Raw genomic sequence first — 22,481 nt, forward strand, 5'->3', positions numbered from 1 at the left:
TACCAGCTGCATTCAAATACGAGAAATGCATCGCAGATGCATTTTGGGTCTGTGAAACAATCAATGCTAACAAACCATGTCTAAAATGAACATTAGTATGAAAGCTTGTCATAGATAACAGTTGGTTAAATTGTCCACATAATATTTTATTCAAATACATTTATTTGCGACATAATAGAGTAGTAGATACTAGACTAGGTATGTGCATGTTTATATATTAAATGATTTGATTTATTTTACTTATATATATAGCTAAACCAAAACGAAACGCCAAAAACCACATAAATGTAACTTATATACTAAGAGGAATAACGCGCGCAACACTTTATCACCTCTAAATAGATAAACTGACACTTCATCGTAATCAAAACATCCGATCTTTTAATAGACACTGTAACGCTTCAATTAAATAGATCTGATCTATTGATATGGTCTTAGATAACGCAAATGTCTTATGAATATTTGCCGTATCATAAAACAGAGATACAATAAGTAGCTCGTTTTGAGTTGCATAACTCTCTATGATCTTGACATTGTATCAAACTCATTACATCGTTGATAGAAAACTCATTACTATTCAAAGAAGAAACTCAGATTCCACCGGAAACAAGTAACAATGAGAAGTCGTGCTTTTTCATCCGCGCTTCGGTCGCGTCGTTCAACTATCGGAGTTTCATATAATCATCACGAGATGTCATATTATAAGTTATAGTTGCAAAAATTTTATGAAAAATTAAAGAAATATTATTATTATATCGTACTTTATTTTCTTGTTGGTTTTTATGACTACACACAGCATTCTATCGCATATTTTACATCTGTGGTTATGAGTAAACCTTCCACAATTGACATTGTAACGTAGCGTAAATTTTTATTTTTAATTAATCATTCTTTAAATTTAGTAATCAAAACCATCCCAAATACTATCCAGCAAGCTTTTATACTAAAAAATTCAAATTTACGTATTAAATCACAGTAATAAGGATGATATTTTTAACAAATCGGGTGTCTATAAAATTGTAACGATTGTTTTTTTTATTTATATCGGTTAAACTTATAGATATTTCAATACCAGAGTCACTCCGGTGTAATTATAATTAATCCAAAATATGGTTCGCAAATTTAGGGGATATTTCACTGTGCTATTGATAGCTTATCCGTAGGATAACGTATATTAATAAATAATAAAATAAATACTCGCAATAGGTAGAAAGCTCGGAAAACTTTAAAAATATAATATAATAACTATTCGTAAGTTTCAGTAGCGAATAGTTAACTTGGACTTTATGATTAAATAAATGGTAAATTCCTAAATCTAAACTATACGTTATCCTATGGATAAGCTATCAAGAGGATCGAGAAATACCCCTAAATTTTGCGAATCACATTTTGCAAACAAAGCATTCTTATGAAGTAAATAATGGTTTAAAATTTTATATGCAAATACAGTGGGTTTACAATTTGATAACTTTGATATTTTAGAAGAAATTAAACAAAGTGTTAATAGTCCGAAATAAAAATAAAATTAAAGATTTTAAACTTCGCGCTAAACAACATACTGAAAATATAAACTGAATACTTGAGCATGTAAATAATAAAAATAACGAACATGACACACACCCCCAAACACACAAGGCTAGCTTTATTATGGTGGATCATTTTATGTATTATTATTATTTTATTATATATGTCAAGAGTCAGAATAATAGAAGAGTATGTATGAGACGATGTATGAATGTGAATGAGGCAAGAAGTGTGTACTAAGACCGAGTTGTTTGGCGGTCCGTCCTCTCTGCCTACCCCTGCGGGGAAACGTCGTGATGGTTAGTTAGTTAGTTAGTTATTATTTTATTTATAAATTTATTAAATCAATAAAAATAAAACATAATTTTTTAATCGTTAAAACATTTTGTCCACAATTTGATTAAATGCTTGCTATTTTATAGTGGAAAATGTTTTTTGTATTTAAACTAAGGTGACTATACACTTGTGGGTTGATCCATGGTTCGCCTCGCAAGTGTGTACGTAGCATTAGAAAAAAATAAGAAGCATCGATGATGATAATTATTAATAACTAATGCTTTCCGTCATTCCCGTGAGAATCAATAATTCGTCGAAATATGAATAATTAAAAATGTAGCAACACATTTTCATGTTTCAATTTCAAATTTGAAGATTATTTTTGTTTACGATATCCACGTAAATACAACTGTTTTCATCCTTTAACTGGCGGAAAATGCCCCGTGAACCTGTCAGACTGTAAAAAACACAAGAGAAAACCCAATTACGCGTAGGTAGAGGAACATATTCTGACATTTACATAATTCTCTCTGAGCATATCCTTTAAAATTATACTTAAAAGAAGAAGATATTATTTCGTATCCTGGGAAAAGAGAAACACTTCAAAGTATTAAAAAAACATAAAAGTTGTCAGCATTACAAACTCACAAGCCTAATAAAACATTCAATAAAACATTCCTTTAAAACTTTCCTCAAACAATTGAGGCAATTTATTTTATTCCATGAAGAACTACAACATTTTTAGCTACTGTCACCTTATCGGAGAGGATATTAAATACGAATTCACCATTGAGCACCGAATTGACTTCTAGGTCCTGTGTGATCGTGAGAGTGAAATTTTATTTAATAAAATTAATGAAACAATTCCCATAAATTCTAAGCCCTAATAAACCAGGAGGCGGATTCCCGTTCTTGATCTTTAGCTAAGGAATATACCTATCACCATCATTTTTTCGTTAACTAGAACGACTAAGATAACAGTGTAGCATCGCTAGTAGTTAGCTAAGGATAAATATATAACGTCGATAAGTATTGTTGGCTAAGGATAAAGAACTGTAATTCGCCTCCAGTGGGTAGGAGTTTGTTTTTGATCCTACCTGAAATATCGAAAAAGGTATCTGTATTTTCATCGAATCATCGGCATAAATGAAACTATTAACTCTCTCAATTATCAACCATAAAACATTCAGCAACTTCGGTTCTAAATAATTATAACTTTTATCATCTCGTGATTATGCATTGTTCAAATTCCCGGAGCCTTGAAGGACGCGTCTAATAAAGGGGGTATAATCACATCTTTGCATTAAAGAGAACAATCATCTCACCGAGATAATGATTTTTAATCCAAGGACAATCCTATTCTGATAAAAATCACACAATGCAACAACCGGAAGATGGTGTATTTATAAGATAAGATTTGACCGTGTGGTTGGCGATATTTTGAGGTATGAACTTAGACATTTATGAAGATTATTGTAAAATAAAATAATTCGACAATTTCATTCTTCTGTTTGACGTGCAACGATTAAATCAACAACACGAAACCATTTTAAAAAAAACGGGGCAACATACATTACCTTCATAAATAATATTTTTTGTTTTTCTACCCTTTTGTCGAATATATAATATATGTGACATATTGATGTCATGATAATTGGATAACTTGTGTACCGCTGTTTTTTGTGAAAAATCAGCTCAAGGAAGCTGTTCAATTTATTATGCATTCCTAGTATATATCTAATTTTATTATTTACAAACTGATGCAGAGAAACATACTTACCTGGCAGGTCTCTTCAGATAACCATACTTTTATTTAAAAAATTTGGACTTTGCACGCAGAGGAAACTATAGTAAAAACACTGGACATTGAGTTAACATTTGCTATTGCGCCTTCTATTACTATTGACATTATATTTATTATAAGATTAGTGGAAAAGGGACATAGTTTTATATACATAGGCGGGAAATATTAATATCTGCCTCGAAGACTAGCCAAGATGTCTAAATCATAATGGCCTCTCCGAATTTGTCAACTGTCTCATTGAAAAGACCATGCATTTAATCAAAATACAGGGTCAGTTTACTATATAAAAACGATATAAGGATCAGACTGGATAACTTGAAGGCACTAGAGTTACGGTAAGCCATAAACATTAAAAGTAAAGTCATTTACAACCAATCAAACTAAATAAAGTCCGATACTTAGGTTGTTCCCTGTTGAAAAAGACCCCTCTCTTCTACCACCTACTCCTACTACCTCGTCCACTTAAGCTCAGCCCAATTTGAAGCATAATATATTGGTAACATATATTATTTGTAGATTTTAGTACAATTTTATACTTTCCTGAAGAAGTTTTATTGGACGCGTTGTTATTAAGTACTTTAAATTCATTAAATTGCAAGATGCAACTCTTTGGTTGGATGCACCCAAAATCGCAACAAAAAAATTTGACAACAATTTACTCTTATATTTGGATTAATATCAATGAGTCATTTAAGGTTGTTTTATGTACAGGTGTGTTACCTGTTGTATCTTCATGAGATCACCGTCAACTTGCCACCATCATCACCAGAAGAAGGTAATGAACTTTAAGTTGCCGGGAGGTAAAAGATAAATGCTACAAAACAACACACATATCAAATCATCAATCGTGCCGAGAATGTATTAGTTTCGTGAAGATGAATGTAGGAGATAAAAGTTTTATGGTTGAAACGAGTAATTTGTAAACAGTTTCATGTTCAATTTACATAAGTAATATGAGAAGGTGTTTCGTAGAATGCTTTATCTATTTGGATGAGACGAGAAACAAAACTTTTTAACATTTAAACTAGACACAAAATTCATGTCCAGATATCCAATAATGGCAACACTCTAATTTCATGTCCAGATATCTAGTAGGGGCAACACTCAAAATTCATGTTCAGATATCTAATTGGGGCAACACTCAAAATTCATGTCCAGATATCTAATAGGGGCAATACTCAAAATTCATGTCAAGATATCTAATAGGGGCAACACTCAAAATTACCTATGTGTGGACAAAACTGTTTAGTAGTTGATTTATTTTTCAAAAATAAATAAAAAAATAATGGTTTTTGTCTAATCCCAAAAAGGTAATTAATAATTTTTTTACCTAATATGTTTTACACGTCACCTTATTATTAATTTGAATTTAATATGTAAAACGAACAATTTAAAGTCTCGTATCGGTTTTTAGATAGCTCTTAAGCTGGCGAGCTGAAAACGTAGAATTTTCATATATAAATATTTTGCAAATATCATTAGAGCTCACCAGTCGAGAGTTAACGCTAATTTGTGTATTTCCGCCATATGATACCAGTCTGTTTATTTAACCATTTCACTTCTGAATTCTAATTCTGACTTGTTATATAAATTGATTGCTTTATTATTGAATAAAATCCAGTTATGATCTCACGGGAATATAATGCAAGCTCAATAAGCAATAAGCATCCGATATGTTCTATTTCCGTTATCTACGACACCTGTGAACCGGGAGGAAAGCACAAGTGCACCATTGGCTTCAGGTAAATGCCTCGGAAATTGCATTCTTGCATATTTGCATCGGGCCATTATCATATTATAATACGATCTTGGATACGCGATAAAAATTTACGATGAGAATAACTTATTCAATATCCACCTGTAAGTGAGTTAGGTCATATTCTAGGTGCTGAGTTTTATTTTTCTGCGAAGAATCGGTTGAATAAAATCCTTACGGTGTGCTAAATCAATTATTTAATCCAGGAATAGCTTGTTGATGTCTAACTAAATATATTAATAATATTTAGTGTGTGAACACTTGATGTACGGTTTGTTCACAACTACGATCATTACGAGAGGCGTTGAGGCGCTCGCGGGTGCCGCAGCCTTACCGGTTGTAGCCTACACAGTGTACAAATGGTATACAAATTAGACTTAGTCGGAAGGTTACGGATTCGATTCCCACAAAGCGCAATAAAATATTTTTTATATAGATTTTCAGTTGCATGGTACGTAATCGGGAATCATGCCAAACGCTCGTCCATTGTTTGTACACGGTTGAACTTTGTCACATGAGAACGGGTGGACTCGTTATTGAGTTAGTAGAGTGAGTAACAGCGCGGCTGCGGAACGATCTGCCGGCCTCTGTGTTTACTCCTTCAATCTCCTCAAAAATCACTGCTTACCAAAAGATGACATAGGCCCTGAAGGAAATTATTTTCGCTTGTGCCTCATGTTGGAGTTAAAAAAAAGTAAATCGATACCAAAATGTCACAAATCAAAGCATCAAGGTGTGGTCTATAGAAACCAAGTAAAAAAATTGAAAAGATGTCATAAAGATAAGATGAACGTCAATAGTTTTTCCAGCATATTACTCCAACCACTTTATTTAGGTACTTGGAGAAATACGTGATACATTGATGTATCCCAATAAACATATAGAATAAAAACTTTTACTGTTTCGTTTAGACTGTGGTATTTGAGATGTGTTGTTTGAGAGAGATTCAGAAGAAGCCGATCTGGATTCTTACCTCACAATGCGCGTGGCGCTGCGAGCGTTTCCTCAACTGAAACAAAAGAGGAAAGAAAATTAGTTAAAGTTGCATGTTGAAATAGTTAGAATTTAAAAAAAATAAAGAAGATTGTTTTTTCAAAAGAAGCAAACACATGACATTTTAAATAAATGAAACGAAAATACTTGGTTTTAAGTTACATTATTGATAAATTTTATTGTTTATTCATTTCGGTACCTCCGTACCATCATCAGGACAGTATATATGTGTACTTCTGTATTTAATAGCATAATTTTATTGTTTACCGATTTCGGTACCTCCGTACCATCATCAGGACAGTATATATGTGTACTTCTGTATTTAATAGCATAATTTTATTGTTTACCGATTTCGGTACCTCCGTACCATCATCAGGACAGTATATATGTGTACTTCTGTATTTAATAGCATAATTTTATTGTTTACCGATTTCGGTACCTCCGTACCATCATCAGGACAGTATATTTGTGTACTTCTGTATTTAATAGCATAATTTTATTGTTTACCGATTTCGGTACCTCCGTACCATCATCAGGACAGTATATTTGTGTACTTCTGTATTTAATAGCATAATTTTATTGTTTACCGATTTCGGTACCTCCGTACCATCATCAGGACAGTATATATGTGTACTTCTGTATTTAATAGCATAATTTTATTGTTTACCGATTTCGGTACCTCCGTACCATCATCAGGACAGTATATTTGTGTACTTCTGTATTTAATGGCATAATTTTATTGTTTACCGATTTCGGTACCTCCGTACCATCATCAGGACAGTATATTTGTGTACTTCTGTATTTAATAGCATAATTTTATTGTTTACCGATTTCGGTACCTCCGTACCATCATCAGGACAGTATATTTGTGTACTTCTGTATTTAATAGCATAATTTTATTGTTTACCGATTTCGGTACCTCCGTACCATCATCAGGACAGTATATATGTGTACTTCTGTATTTAATAGCATAATTTTATTGTTTACCGATTTCGGTACCTCCGTACCATCATCAGGACAGTATATTTGTGTACTTCTGTATTTAATAGCATAATTTTATTGTTTACCGATTTCGGTACCTCCGTACCATCATCAGGACAGTATATTTGTGTACTTCTGTATTTAATAGCATAATTTTATTGTTTACCGATTTCGGTACATCCGTGCCATCATCAGGACAGTATATATGTGTACTTCTGTATTTAATAGCATAATTTTATTGTTTACCGATTTCGGTACCTCCGTACCATCATCAGGACAGTATATTTGTGTACTTCTGTATTTAATAGCATAATTTTATTGTTTACCGATTTCGGTACCTCCGTACCATCATCAGGACAGTATATATGTGTACTTCTGTATTTAATAGCATAATTTTATTGTTTACCGATTTCGGTACCTCCGTACCATCATCAGGACAGTATATTTGTGTACTTCTGTATTTAATAGCATAATTTTATTGTTTACCGATTTCGGTACCTCCGTACCATCATCAGGACAATATATATGTGTACTTCTGTATTTAATAGCATAATTACTGTCCTGATGATGGTACGGAGGTGCCGAAACCGGTAAACCTGTTAATTATTATTATATTTAAGAAAAACCTAAAAAAAATCATAACTCTAAATAACATACATTTATAGCTTCCAGCTTCACCAGACTGAGTAACTTATGAGTTTTATTTACCTACGTAGATACTAAAGCAACATGTGCCAAACTAATTCACAGAATTGAAGTCTAACAAATTATGATAAGCATTAATTACTCGCCTGAAATATCCATACAAATTGAAAATATCTCCCGAGTAAAAATAAATGCCGCCGACGGGAATTGAACCCGCACCTTCTGATATCCGGTCAGGTGCTCCGGACCACTGAGCTACGTCGGCTTATAAACATAAGTTTATCATTATAAAATAAGAATTGAAGTCGTTATTGAAGCAATACGGCGGATTACCTTCTCACTGGCTTTGATCAACGTACAAGTCAGATGCAGAGATTTTATTAATTGGAATTGGGATTTTTTTCCATCGTTGGTTCTGGATGATGGCAAAAAAAATTGGTAGTTCGGGTAGTTCAGATTTCGTCGCAATAGTTCAGTGGTATGAGTAATTTAACCGGCGCAGCGGTTATGAAACCGCCCCATAAACGCGTTTATTATCCCGTTAGGGGATGATATAACCATTTAATATTGTACCTAAATTAACTAACTAAAGCTAAGCTAAGTGTATTATTATGAGTGTAGTTAAAACTTCTGTTGCCTCCGGTTTACGAGGAAGGAGCGGTAATGTCTGTCGTAATAAAGGACAAGCGACGGTTATCATTTGCGAAGCTATTTGCTTTTGCCTTTGATCCTCGTCCTTTGGCCACTGTGTTAAAATGAACTTTTAAATGTAAATACTGCACAAGTGTCCCAACTGCTCCTGACGTATAGAGCCAGTCAGACTATGGCATCAACAGTTGGGTTATTGTCTGACCAAGTGCATTTTTTCTTGAAAAAAAATATATATAAATTGAATTTGGCAAATGAGCGAATAATCGAAAACGCTTTAGTATAAACATAATATTGTCAATAATAATGTTTTTAAAGAAGACATAACAGCTTAAATGTGTGATACTCGTGGTACAAGCGGAAAACTGGTAAATCTGCATCACACAGGGAACTAAAAAAAAATATTTCAGCAATTATAGAGTTAAGAAATTATATGTGGATCAGGAATTTAAATCGCATTTTAAGAAATCCAATGCCACTACCAACCGATTTTTATCAAATTTGACCTAAAATCTTCCAAATTCTAACTTCGAACTCAATTTGGTATGATTTGAGATTTTCACGGCCAAAAGTATTATAGTGATTTGTTTTTGGGGTATTACGCCGTGTTGCGCTACCTCCTTCTTTAGCCAACGTTTCGTACAGCATTGCAGTGTCCATCATCAGGGCAGATGTGTAATCTAAAATAATACCCAAAAACAAATCACTATAAATCGAACTCAATTTATTCAAAACAGCTGAATCAAAAATCTATACCTTCAAATTGACTCCAAATGATCCACCAGTTTATAAAGATAAAGGCTAAAGATTATAACGTCGTAAGACTTGTAGTGGCTAAAGATTTTAACGTCGCAGGACTTGTAGTGGCTAAAGATTATAACGTCGCAGAACTTGTAGTGGCTAAAGAGTATAATGTCGTAAGACTTGTAGTGGCTAAAGATTATAACGTCGTAGGACTTGTAGTGGCTAAAGATTATAATGCCGGACCACTTGTAGTGGCTAAAGTGTATAATAGCGTAGGACTTGAGGGTAACGAAATAGATTTAAAAAAGTGTAAAAATATATTTTACTATTTTTCCAGAAAACGGATTGAATTCCGGAACGCAATTATTAATGCTATCAAATAAAGCTCTAATTCATGTATGTCGTTTTTTCACAATTTCATATGGACCCATTTAGTCAATATTACATATAATTCCCAGTTAAGCATAGAAAAAAATCAGCATTATCGCGGGTGATGAACTTGCAAAATCGTTTTATGAGAACGGTGAAAAGTCCTACGTGGTGTCGAATGGGTGAAACCTTTTAAAGACTTTCAGATAAAGCCGGATTTATTTAGGCAGTTATCAGGATCTTTAAATTTACTGCCCGCTGATCACACTATTGAGGAAAAAAGAGTTAAGGTATTGGCGAAAGAATTAAAGTAGAAACTAGTCGGAAAATGGCTAAGTTAGTTTTCAATTGCTGAAAACATCCGACCTAAACTAAGTTCTGGAGATAACACGTCATTATTTTTTGGCTCTCTGAAACTAAGTGGTATTTTTGGATCAGTTTCTGTTTACAAAATGAAATCCCCATACAATTTGAAAATATCTCCCGAGTAAAAATGAATGCCGCTTATGGGAATTGAATCCATTCTGACTGCCGGTCAGGTGCTCTAGAACACTAAGCTACGTCGACTTTTCCCAACATACCAAATAATTCAATATGTACTAGTTTTTCATTCAAATGCTATTAAATTTTTTCATCTATAAACAACCAACTTAATTTTTATAACAAAGGCTGAATTTCCCACTAGATGGCGTCGAGACATATTATATCTACATTTGTTGATATAATTTTTTGACTCTTTGACTCGAATATTATTATTTTCAATAATAAAATAACGTATATAAGAATATTATTATTGCTTATAATAATTTGTTATCCTTTGTGCTTTGCATAAAAAAACCTGGTCTTATTAGTTAATCATTGTAATAAAACACATTGGCATAAATTGTTATAAATCACTTTTATTTTTCATGATGTTTCTTAAAAATGCAGGGAAATCATTTTGAAGGGAACACAGAAATTCGTACACAGCGATAGTATCAAAAGTTTCTCGAACTAATTTGGAACCACCGCCAGCAGTCCCCTCTTACCCAGCAAAATCCCAAAGATACTGGGTGCTTAGCGACATTTATCATTTCCGTTTAAAATTAGACACGCGATTCAATTCCGTTATGTAGTTTTTGTTTAATTCTTCAAGTTCCTAACAAAAACATAATTATTTTTAAATTAAATTAATTTTGATCCATCCAGCTTTACGTATAACAACAATAAAGCAGAAACCTTTCGCCTTCGCGGTCCGCGACATCGTTAATATCCAAATGTGTAAAAAATGTAAAAAAACTAAGAATGTGTACTAAATAGTCCTTAATTCTCCAGTCTATTAAAAGAAATATCAACTCTACTCTTACCAGTAATCCTTTAATAAATGTAATATCATTTAATGTAGTGTAAAGTAGCAAATGTAAATTCAACGTCCAGTGTTTCCAATATACCCTCTGCAAAAGTCGCAAACTTTTTAATAAAAGTGTTTTTATCTGAAGTGACCTGCCAGGTAAGTGTGTTTTTTTAAGTATCTGTTTATAAATAATAAAATTAGAGAGAGCCCAGGACATTGTAATAAATTGTACAGCGCCCTTGTGATTTGTCACAAAAAACTGCGCTGTATAAATTATCCAATTATTATTAAAAATACATGATTTATATTCCTGAAAATTGACTTAATAAAATATCCCAGCGATCCTCTCAATATAAAATGAGGTAGGCATACAACTGTACAGTCCTTACCGGAAGACTATTTGTTAATGTTTCGCGAACCTGACACGTATTTTAATTTCCTCTGGTTGAATACAAAATGCTATTTAAAGTGGATGTAAAAGTTACCTACAGCCAAGACTTTCTGTGCATCAGGGAGATATCAAGGAGACATGAAAAACGCGTGCCGGGCAGACAGGCTCGATCGGCGTTAGTTGCGTGTTTATCGCAAATTGTGTTGTCTGATAAAATTTCAGAGGCTTCTGCATATTTAACTACCTAACTAACCAGCACACCGTTTCCCGCAAGGGTAGGAGGACAGACCGCCAAACAACACACCCCTTGCCTCATTCCTATTCATACATACTCTTCTGTTATTCTGACTCCTTACATGGCTCGACAGTATATTAGTATATTAGCATCCCCTACTTCTTTTACCATTCACATTCGCGTCAAATGTTCTCCTTACACTTCTTTCACCGTTCATTATCAAACCATCTAAGCGTTCCTTTCTTAATCTTGCTCATTACGCTTACATCAACCTCGCATTCTTTGTGAATCTCCGCATTTTTCACACGGTCATACACGATCTTAAGGGATCATATTTCCACAGCATTCCGTCTACTTTCATCCTTCATCTGCCGATTCCTTGCCTCACTGCTATACATCAGAGTAGGTATCAGTGCTCCATTGTGGACTGCCTTTCCATCTCTCCTAAACATACTTCCCATATGCATATTTCCACTGAAATAATCACTCGCTTCATTAATTATAATTAAATAAACTGGATGGGCCTAATTAAGTTGACAATAAAATTACAAACATTATCGGTACTTCAGGGCATACTTTTAGAGATAACACATTTCTACACCCAACGCTATAATATCAGACAAATCATTTCCACAATAATTCAGATAGAATACATCAGCACAAATTCGTACAACCGAAATTCGACAGAAGACAGCTATTCGCTCGTTGAATGATCGCTAAGCGTTTGCTTTGGACGTCCTCATTTCCATCGCATTAAATCCGTCAATAGAACTGGCTAAATATCGAGATAGCCGATCGATTTGTCTAAATATATGTTTTTAAAATAATTAACTATTAAAGATACATAGTTAAATAAAATATTCACAATCCTCCTCACTAGGGATTAGGGGTTGTTGTGTTGGTGTTTAATCATTTTTTTATGATTTCCTCAACATCATGTTTGTAGATCTCATCTTCATATCGATTTCCTCAGCTTGCTGTTGATTTCCCCATCTTCATGTTTGTTGACTATAGGTTGTTGTGTTGGTGTTATATCACATTTGTTATGATTTCCTCAAAATCATGTTTGTAGATCTCATCTTCATATTGATTTCCTCATCATCGTATTTGTTGACTGTAGGTTGTAGTGTTGGAATTACTTCATATTTTTTTAGGATTCCTCTTCTTCAAATCTACTTAGCCTAGACACAACATCGAATATGATTTGATAATCTCCATGGTATATTTAACTTAATTTGGAAGGAAATAATATTATTGTGTTGCTTAGAATTTGTGGTTGTTTTGGACAAAATATGTGTTTAATTTTAGAATGTTGAGTAGAGTTAAGGTTTTTGTTCTTGTAGTGGAGATGTTTTCCCTGAATACATTTGCAGAGCATTTGTATGACCTATTCAGTTATCAAACAAATAATATTGATTCTGCTGATAACGCCGAAAGTAAAATGCCGTACGGAGCTAAATTATTCAAACATCATAATTCACTTTGCGGACAAGGCTACAGTCTGATCAAAATTCACTCAGGGGTCGTTAGTAGAGGCTGTTTGGGGGTCAGGCTCCATCGGGATCTGCACGTTTGCTCGCAAAGTGCCGGTATGTAAGATGTAAGCCTTGTAAGGATGCACTTTACCTTTTAGAGTGAGTTAATTATTAGTTTAATGTATGGATAAACCTTAATAAATAAATTAACTCCCAATTGCTCCCAACCGTCTGGAACCAGTAAGATAATGGTATCTCCAATTAGGGTATGTTGTGAGGTTGAAGGTAAAGGAAGGAAAGGAGATGTGGTAGAAAAGGGTGTGGAAGTACCTGGCTATTCTCATCTGATCAAGAAATAGGCTAAAGCCTTTCAAACATCGTTTCATTCTTTGAATGATGATTTTACACCACGGTGATATTATATAGAGAATATCACAAATTATTACAAAAATTTAATTGTTTTAATAATAAATTTTTTAACATGTTTGCACTCGGATATATTTTGGATTAAATGTTACGTTATCACGGTTTTATTATTATCATTATGTTCTACACCATAATACCTAGTTCGGTGGGTCATTTAATAAATTAGTTTTGTTCAAAATTATACATAAAAAGCTTTAAACTTAAGAAATAAGCTTTTGAGGGTGGATTTACGCCTTAGAAGTGTCAGTAAGTCCGTCTAATTCATTATAATAGTATCTGCAGTCGAAAAGGTTCCTGGCCGTACAATATGTAATTGATTGATGCAAATTACTTTCAAAACCTCTGCACTGTGAGTCTCACAAAACGTACCTTCGTTGTATTGCTGTGGAAAGATTCACGGGATTTGAAATGAGTTAGTGCCTAGTTATTACCCATATAAAGTACGTACACTATTTACCAGCCGCTGAGAGATACGTTGTAACCTTTTTTCATGTTACGATTGTGGCGTATGAGATAGTGAGAGAGTTTACAATGCAGCAACCAGCGGTAGTTACTTTAAGTGCTCGTAAACAAAGTAGTCGCTCACACACTTTCATTGATGTGTATCACCGCCCACGTGAACACTCATTGCGACCATTGCGGTACTTATTCCAACTATGTCGTATTCATTATATCGTAATAGGACACAGACGCAATCAGGGCTGGACTTGCCGGACAACATTTTTGCCAAATTGCAGTTTATTGTCAATCAGTAAATCGCCAATGTTTCTTTGTAAATCAGGATTTGAATAACGAAAAAATCATAATTCAATCATATACGTCTTAAACTAATCAACCCATGAAATCAATAATGTAACAGCTGCAACCTACATGCACTTGTACTCGTATTACAATGAAGTTATCTTTGAAATCCATTGTCTAAATTAAAGGTTTTTTATAAATTTGCATAATCCGCCTACCGACAGGATGCTTATGGCGCATACTACGCCAATCAAATAACACTATCATCACTGCCATGTTTTCCTGGATGGAATCCCCCCTGATGGCCCGACAGGAGACGGGAGATGTTCAAATATTCTCCATAAACGGCTGCTTGTACACATTTTTCCGCATTTTTCGAGCCTATCTATGTGTTCCATTGATGTATTATACTAATTGTCTAATTTAGTCTATGATGTGTTCTTATTATTTGTCTATTTTTTCAAAATATGGAATGTATTGCATTGTACTACGCCTGCATACATTCTGGAATAAACTCTTATTATTATTATCAATTTACAATCATTTGCACAAGAAAGCCATACTCGTCAGACAATAGAATAGTTTAAAAAATGGTTAAACTGTTTCCTTTTTGTTTTCATTTCAGTCATCGAAAATACGCCTGTTATGCTGCGATTCGTTTCGATGGTATTGATATATAAGAAAAGTCTATGCATTAATATATTTAAAAGATTCGGCCCGGTGCACATGTCCCATCTGCAACAATCTGACGCTAGATACAAAGTCTTTTCCAATTTTGTACTTCAGGAGCCAACAAAGCAATTTGAATCCATTTTAAATACAAACTACGAGATATTTATAAACCTACTTTGTACGCGCTAGGTTGTAATATGACACATTGAGAATTTCAACAAAATATTCGATGTCATATCTTGTAATTCCAAGATTCAAAAGCTTGTAAATAGATTTTGTAGAAGAAATCATATAAATTATACAACTACAAAAAGGTGATTCATGAATCAAAAGAACATTGTTATTATTTACCTTAGAAAACGGAATCAAACCTTTTCTACGTTAAGATCTATACAAGAATACGTATTACTACATATGTGTAGAGAGAATTTATGATGTGTGGAAAATAGCGTTTTCTATTCGTCAGTGAAAGTAAAATGAAAAAACACACTGGGATTAAAAAATAAATCTACCATAGTTAAAAAAAGGTAGTCGTTTACACTTGGCAGTTTGCTTTATTATTTTTGTGCGATATCGTAAATCATTTTTTAATTGTACAGCCAGCCGGGGAGAACCGCCGTTTCAGCTTCTGATTATCTCGCTTGTTGCTCGTTGGTTGAACGGTGAGTGCTTTGTGAAACTAACGAGGTAGGAAAGAAGTAGAAGTAATAGAAGAAGTGTATTTCATTAGATATGTGTATTAATGAATTGTCAGACAATTATGGCACGATAAAAAAGCATGTAAACGGATAGGATTTGGAAACGACAACAATAAAATAAGGAATTGATTGCAAGTTAAGAACAATTTGACTGATAGCTTTCGAGTTCTTCCACATCATTTTTTTTTCTTGCAATAAATATGTAATATTTTTCTGGTTTTCACCATTCAAGTATATTCTAGGTCATCAATTCAAATTATTGAGAGAGGGAAGGTGAATTCATATATTAATTTTATTTAAATTTCAAAATTATCTGGAAGATTGGATTCGAGTTCAGACTTACAAAAGATGAGATGTTGAATGTAGGGGAGTCAATTTTAGATAAACTTTGATAGAAGAAAGGATATTTTTTCAAAGAGGGACCACCAAAAAGATGTGATCTAAAGTTCTAACTTCTAAATAACGGAAAGTACAATCTGGGGGAGTCAATGTGAATTTTAAAAAGGTGATAAGGAACGGAAAAATATCCAATTATCATTTAAATAAGTGAGGAGATACCTTTTTTGGAAAAATGAGGTAAATGTTGAAACAACGGTTTTGATGTGATAGCAGGCTCCCTTGGATTGCTAGCAATGTGCCAATACTTCACCATTGTTTAGGGGAAGATTAACGCGTTACGAAAAATTTATTTTTAATGTAAAAATAGGACATTAATATATTTGTTATGCGCTATGTTATTACTAATTACGCCATTAAAGTATATTAAAACCATTTTAATATGTAAATGTCAACATTTTTCATTACTAAATTCCACTAAGAAACATAATATATTAATATGTATATGTCAACATTCTTCATTACGAAAGTCCACTAAGAAACATAATATGTATATATCAACATTCTTCACTGCGAAATTCCACTAACAAACATAATCAGCCTATCAGCCTATAAACACATTATTATTAAATCTGTATGTCAAATATGAACTTGGCAAACATTAAACGGAGTATGCGAACTATCTCTACTACTCTACAAAATACGTTTAAATAAATAAATATAATAATACTTAGTTTATATTATAGTACTTAACTTAATATTATAGTACTTTGTTTAATATTATGATACTTGACTTAATATTGTAATACTTAGTTTAATATTATAATACTTGGTTTAATGTTATAATACTTAACTTAATATTGTGATACTTGGTTTAATATTATAATACTCAACTAAATGTTTTTCTATTAGACTTTTTGTCGATTCTTATCCTAATCTTGCGTAATAGAGATTGTTAATTTAAGTTACATAGTTTATAGGCTAATGTGAACAACAATTTCATCCTTTTTTATTCAATTGATTTGGAGGATATCGGCAGATCATATATTTTTATTTCATTTACTTAAACTTCATGTTACCTACGTTTCGTAGACTCTTGTTTCATGTTACCTATATTTTGTTAACCTAGGCATTGTTAAATCTTATATTTTATGTAATCTGTATATTCTCATATATTATGTAAACTCTTTATTGTTATTGTATTTAAAAAAACATAATTGCATTGTATGTAAAAGCCCTCTGGGCGTTTAAATGAAATAAATAAATAATATACGTAATATGTATATGTCAACATTCTTCATTACGGAATTCCACTAAGAAACATAATATATTAATATGTATATTGTATATGTCAACATTCTTCATTACGAAAGTCCACTAAGAAACATAATATGTATATATCAACATTCTTCATTACGGAATTCCACTAAGAAACATAATATACGTAATATGTATATGTCAACATTCTTCATGACGATGTATGAATATATTTTTATTTAATACTCTGAATTTACTTTCATAACATCTGAATAAACTTAATGCGTATTCAAATGTTCGATCATTTTGAAATGTTAAACAAAACAGACTGTTCTCATCAATATGCATGTCAATATTTTCTTGTACCAAAAAACTTGCATGAAAATACCTCGAACCCCGCGGATAAACATTCTTCACTTTCTCGTTTACTGGAAATTCAAATACCTCGTGCAATTTTATACCAAGCTGGATTATTTATTCCGCGTCTGTTCTTCAAAAGTATGCAAGCGAAGTCTTGCTCAGAATTTCAATAATATACTCCATCGGATATTACGAAACTTTGGTTTTACATTTTACAGAAGCGCGCCGCGACATGTTCAAATTGTTCAGTATTTTCCTTTGCAGGTAAGACACCTCTGCAGTCAGGAATTTGATATAAACCTTTCAACATGGGTTATTGTCAAATAACATCTCACATCTGTACCCCTACCCCTAAACCGGGAGCTTTTGTCATATTTTTGGAGCAACACGAGTATATTAAAGGATAAACAGCGGCGTTCTTTGATGCCTATTTTTCAAGATTTTCACGGCCAAAAGTATTTTTGTTATTTGTTGGGGGTGTTATGCCGTTTTGCGCTAACTCCTTCTTTAGCCAACGTTTCGGACAGCATTGCAGGGTCCATCATCATTAATAGAGACGATGGAGCTAAGCTCAATAGTTCTTGGTATCCGGTAATTGACGGTTACACCAGAGCTAAACGAAGAAAACCACTTTAAAAATTATACGTTAATGTTAGCTCAGAGGGTTGGAGCTGGCAACACGGTATCACATCCTCATACATATGCTCACATTTCACCACAACTTCAAATAAAACATCTGCCCTGATGATGGACACTGCAATGCTGTCCGAAACGTTGGCTAAAGAAGGAATTAGCGTAACACTGCATAACACCCCAAAAACAAATAACAAAAATTTCAGAAAGTGGTTTATTTTCCTGAGGGAAAGACCGTGAATTTGTCTCTTGCCAATAATGGTTATCGTTTTCAATATAACTCATTTAAACATAATTTTAACTAAGCATTAACAAAGAAGTAACCTTTGTGATGTGTAAAATATAACATTTGGACAAGGTTGACATTTTTCGCATAACAGCGGAACGTTTCTACGACTCGTTCATGAATTCGACAGCTCGACTGTGGAACGATTTGCCAGCCTCTTCAAAACACATGTTCACTCCTTTCTCTCCTAAAAAATACCCGTCCACACAGCATCACCAAAGATGACATAGGCCCTGGGGCAATTATTTTCCTTAATACGTATTTTGTAGAGTTAATGTTGAAAAATATGTAACAATAACACGTACGTGCATGTTTTTGATATAGCCCGGAAAAAAACTTTCACCTGTCTGAAAGTTTTTTTCCAAATGACCATAATTTACGAATTTTTTTCAGATATGAAAGAGAGTTTACTCCAATATCTTGGTCGCATCATAAGAAGTATTAATTACCAGATTATCTATTTGAAAATTCTGGAGAATATTTATGAAAACGTAGAGAAAGAGGTCATACTTCGTGGCTTCGAAATTTATTACAGGCATGGTAAGAGAGGGCACCAGAAGAGGGAGAAGGCGGAAATTTAAAAAAAACACAATAATTTAAAAACAATTATAATTGCAGACTGCGCAATTATTACGGCAAAGTTCGTTACCTTGGTAGTCTCGAAACACTTGTAACAAGTTAGTGCTCCAAGTGGTTATGAAACACCGCTGTAGACTATATATAATATAACTATACGGTCAACTAACTTTAGGAAACTCTAGGTAACTTTTGTTCTGGGAAACTGACTTCCACTGAGTGGTCAGCTTTCACCCCTGGCTCCAAGTGAGGGAATTCAGATATAGCGAACGGAGACGGATCTCAACTAGTAAGGAAACTATCTAGGAGAACATAGCTCTATTCTCAAATTCCTAGTAGTGGGCTGCTCTTACCATGATTAGTTTGTAACTAATTGGCATTCATAAGATACTGGAAAGACGCAGACTGGCAGAGCTGTAATAACGGCACGCAAGTGAGTCTACGATTTTAACGAATACAACGGAGCCTGTCACATTATACTCCTTAAGGATCATCGTATAACATCAAATTTCCCCGATGAAAGATCATCAGAAGAAGAAAGGGAGTGTATTTAAAAAACTGCAAAATTATCCTTTATCATTTTAAAAACCACAAAACACCAAAGGTTTTTCTTTTTCTATCAAGTCTTTCATGATAAATCCATTTATTTTATATCACTCTAGTTCCGAGAAGTCAAGGACGCTCTAAGAAGACATGTATTACATTAAGTCATTAACAACTTAATTGACAGTTCTGTCATCAATGTCACTAAAATTACATGTACCGACTAGGAACACAAGACAAAATGTAACATTTTCTGCAACACGTACACAACCGTCTTACAATCTCACTAACTACTCGTAATAGGATCATGATCTGGGCAACAAGTTTAGGGGTACTATTGATATTTATACTTACTTCAATTGCGTAATCTATACCAGCTCTTTGCTGAATCCCACAAATAAAAATTATAGTAGCGTAGGTAATTTAGTTTTAGTGATTTGTGTTGTAGTTTTAGTTTTTATTACTTTTCTGACATATTGTTTCATATTTTAGTTTTACATTATTTTACCGTTACATATTTTACTAATATTATTTCATATTCATTTTACTGTTATATCATGCTTTGAAAAAATGTATAATTTTCGATAGCTCACCAGGTATATTCTGTTAAAATCTTTGTAAAAACCCGACTGGGAGAAAACCCAAAGAAAATAAAAAGAAAATAAAAATACCGCATGCTTCAAAACCTTTTTGTATAATATTCGGTAGCTCATTAAGTATGGTCTGGTTCTTATAATATATGCAAAATTGCAGCTGTGCGTAAAATAAAATAAAATAAATTAATGTACCTATAAGGCGACGTGGTGTGGCGTTCCATTCTCTCTTTCACATATTTTATGGTAAGATGGCGGAAAGAGCTGATGGGTCATGAAACTGGCCAAATTAACCTTCGTTCCTTGCAAGAGCGTCGTCCCTTCTTGCCATGCTTGCTACGCATGAGTCGGTTTTACCGCCCCAGGCGCGCCAAAAGATGTTTCACATCAAAAAACATTTTCAATGTTCGAATCGAGTCATCACTTATACGGCAGACGAAGTATAATTTTATAATATAGGCAATCTTCGTGTTAAAATTACGTATAATAAAATTTACGTCGCATTACAGAATCTATCTCCAGGCTAAACTGCATTGGCGTAATGGCCCCATGTAGGAATAGTCGGGATCTGCTGAATTACGCCCCGGAGCTGGAAATTAGCATCTGTTGGTTTGAGCCCGGGCTTTAGGGCTCACGGGCTCAGGGGCTCGAGCGAGCCGCCGGGGCTCAAGCGCTCCGCACCCCTGTGGGACCGGGAGCTAAATGCCCCAGGTATAAAGAGCGATTAAGGGATTTAACTAATTCGTGCGCTAGGTGCAGCGATACGGATCAAGGCATGAGAAGGGTGGTGGGGGTATTTGTCGCGCTCTATATGTGGAACGGGCGTCAGTCGGTTAAAAAAATCACCCAAAAATACAGCCATTTTGTCCAATTGTTTTTTTTTCCTGTCACTATTATCCGTTTATTCTGACAAAGAAACAATTTTCGATCATTTTGATTTAAATTAAAATGACAGCACAAGGTGAATTTACAAATTATTGAAGAAAAATCTATGTTGGTTTTGAATAACGCAATTCAACGGGTTTCATAATTCTTGCAGTACCTGCCCACTATAAACTATTTCCGATTCCTAGTTGTGACCGTTAGGTTTTTATTTTCTGTGTCTTGTTCTGTTTCATGTTTCGTTTAGTTTTCGGTCTTATATAAACTTAGGTACAATGTTAATTTCACTAGAAACTATACATTTGGATTTCTTTATATTGGTCTATCGTAATCCATCACCTTGACACGCTGATCCCCAGATTCCTACCCACCCCTCCTACCTTTTTCCTCACCTTCCTTTCTTTTAAATAGACCCTCCGCACAACATCCCCAAAGATGACAGGTCCGGAGGAAAATACTTTCCCTGAGGGCCTCCTGTGTGGGGTGGGGTTAATGTAGAAAAAAATAATTCTGTGTTTTTTTAGTTCTTTTTTTAGTCTGATGAAGTCTTCATTGTATTATAGTTTGTCTCTTAGAGTTAAAATCATTCTTAAAATCTTTTGTAGATCAAAATTAAAACGTTCACGGTTCATAAATATTAACTTTTAAATTTGTCTCATTGCTCTATTCTGGATTTTTAAGTTTTTTATGATACCTATCTGCATTACTGAGAAAGAAAATATTTGAATAATAGTGTAATACTTATCAAAATCTAAAAGATGTACTAAAAAGACTATTAACTGTGTTCACTGAGAAGAGTAATTTTTTCATATATAAATGAAGATTAGTATGTACCGACCTATTAAAATAAAAATAAAAAAACATGATAAAAACCTAAAACTGTAAACTGCCTGTTCTTTTTAAAACTTTATTCTAATAGGTTGATACATACTCATCTTCATTTTTAATCATTTCCATTATAGATACTGCAATTTAAAGCATTAATGTATTTATTTATTAATTTGGAATTTCACACATATTTGCTACGAGTTATATGGTTCCAAGTTAAATTATACATAGTTAATATACGTATTGCGTAAGTCCTTAATATTTCTTGTTAATTTCGTAGATGTGAGATAACAAAGAATACTAAATAAGGAGGAGGTGTGTGGAGAGTGGAACATTTTTTTTATTTTATTTCAAAGCTCACGAATGTAATTGACTGTTAATGAAAGTTTTTACATGATAGTTTCAAATAGTTTTATATTTTGGAAAAGAATCATGAAAAATGTCAAGGTTTAACAATTTTTCGTGGTGGGTATATA

The 22,481-nt window shown here is 33.5% G+C and overlaps 1 protein-coding gene across 1 annotated transcript in view; it reads right to left on the minus strand.

Moving 5' to 3' along the window:
- LOC149418244 (uncharacterized) overlaps positions 1-22,481 on the minus strand; it is a 224,478-nt gene that overhangs the window by 128,100 nt on the left and 73,897 nt on the right. The window contains exon 2 of the mRNA XM_089639815.1: positions 6,334-6,369. The gene's annotated coding sequence lies outside the window, so the exon portion shown is untranslated. The remainder of the gene's footprint in view (positions 1-6,333; positions 6,370-22,481) is intronic.

Source organism: Hesperophylax consimilis, chromosome 14, assembly GCF_061612785.1.
Source record: "Hesperophylax consimilis isolate HC1 chromosome 14, BYU_Hcon_1.0, whole genome shotgun sequence".
Taxonomy (NCBI): domain Eukaryota; kingdom Metazoa; phylum Arthropoda; class Insecta; order Trichoptera; family Limnephilidae; genus Hesperophylax; species Hesperophylax consimilis.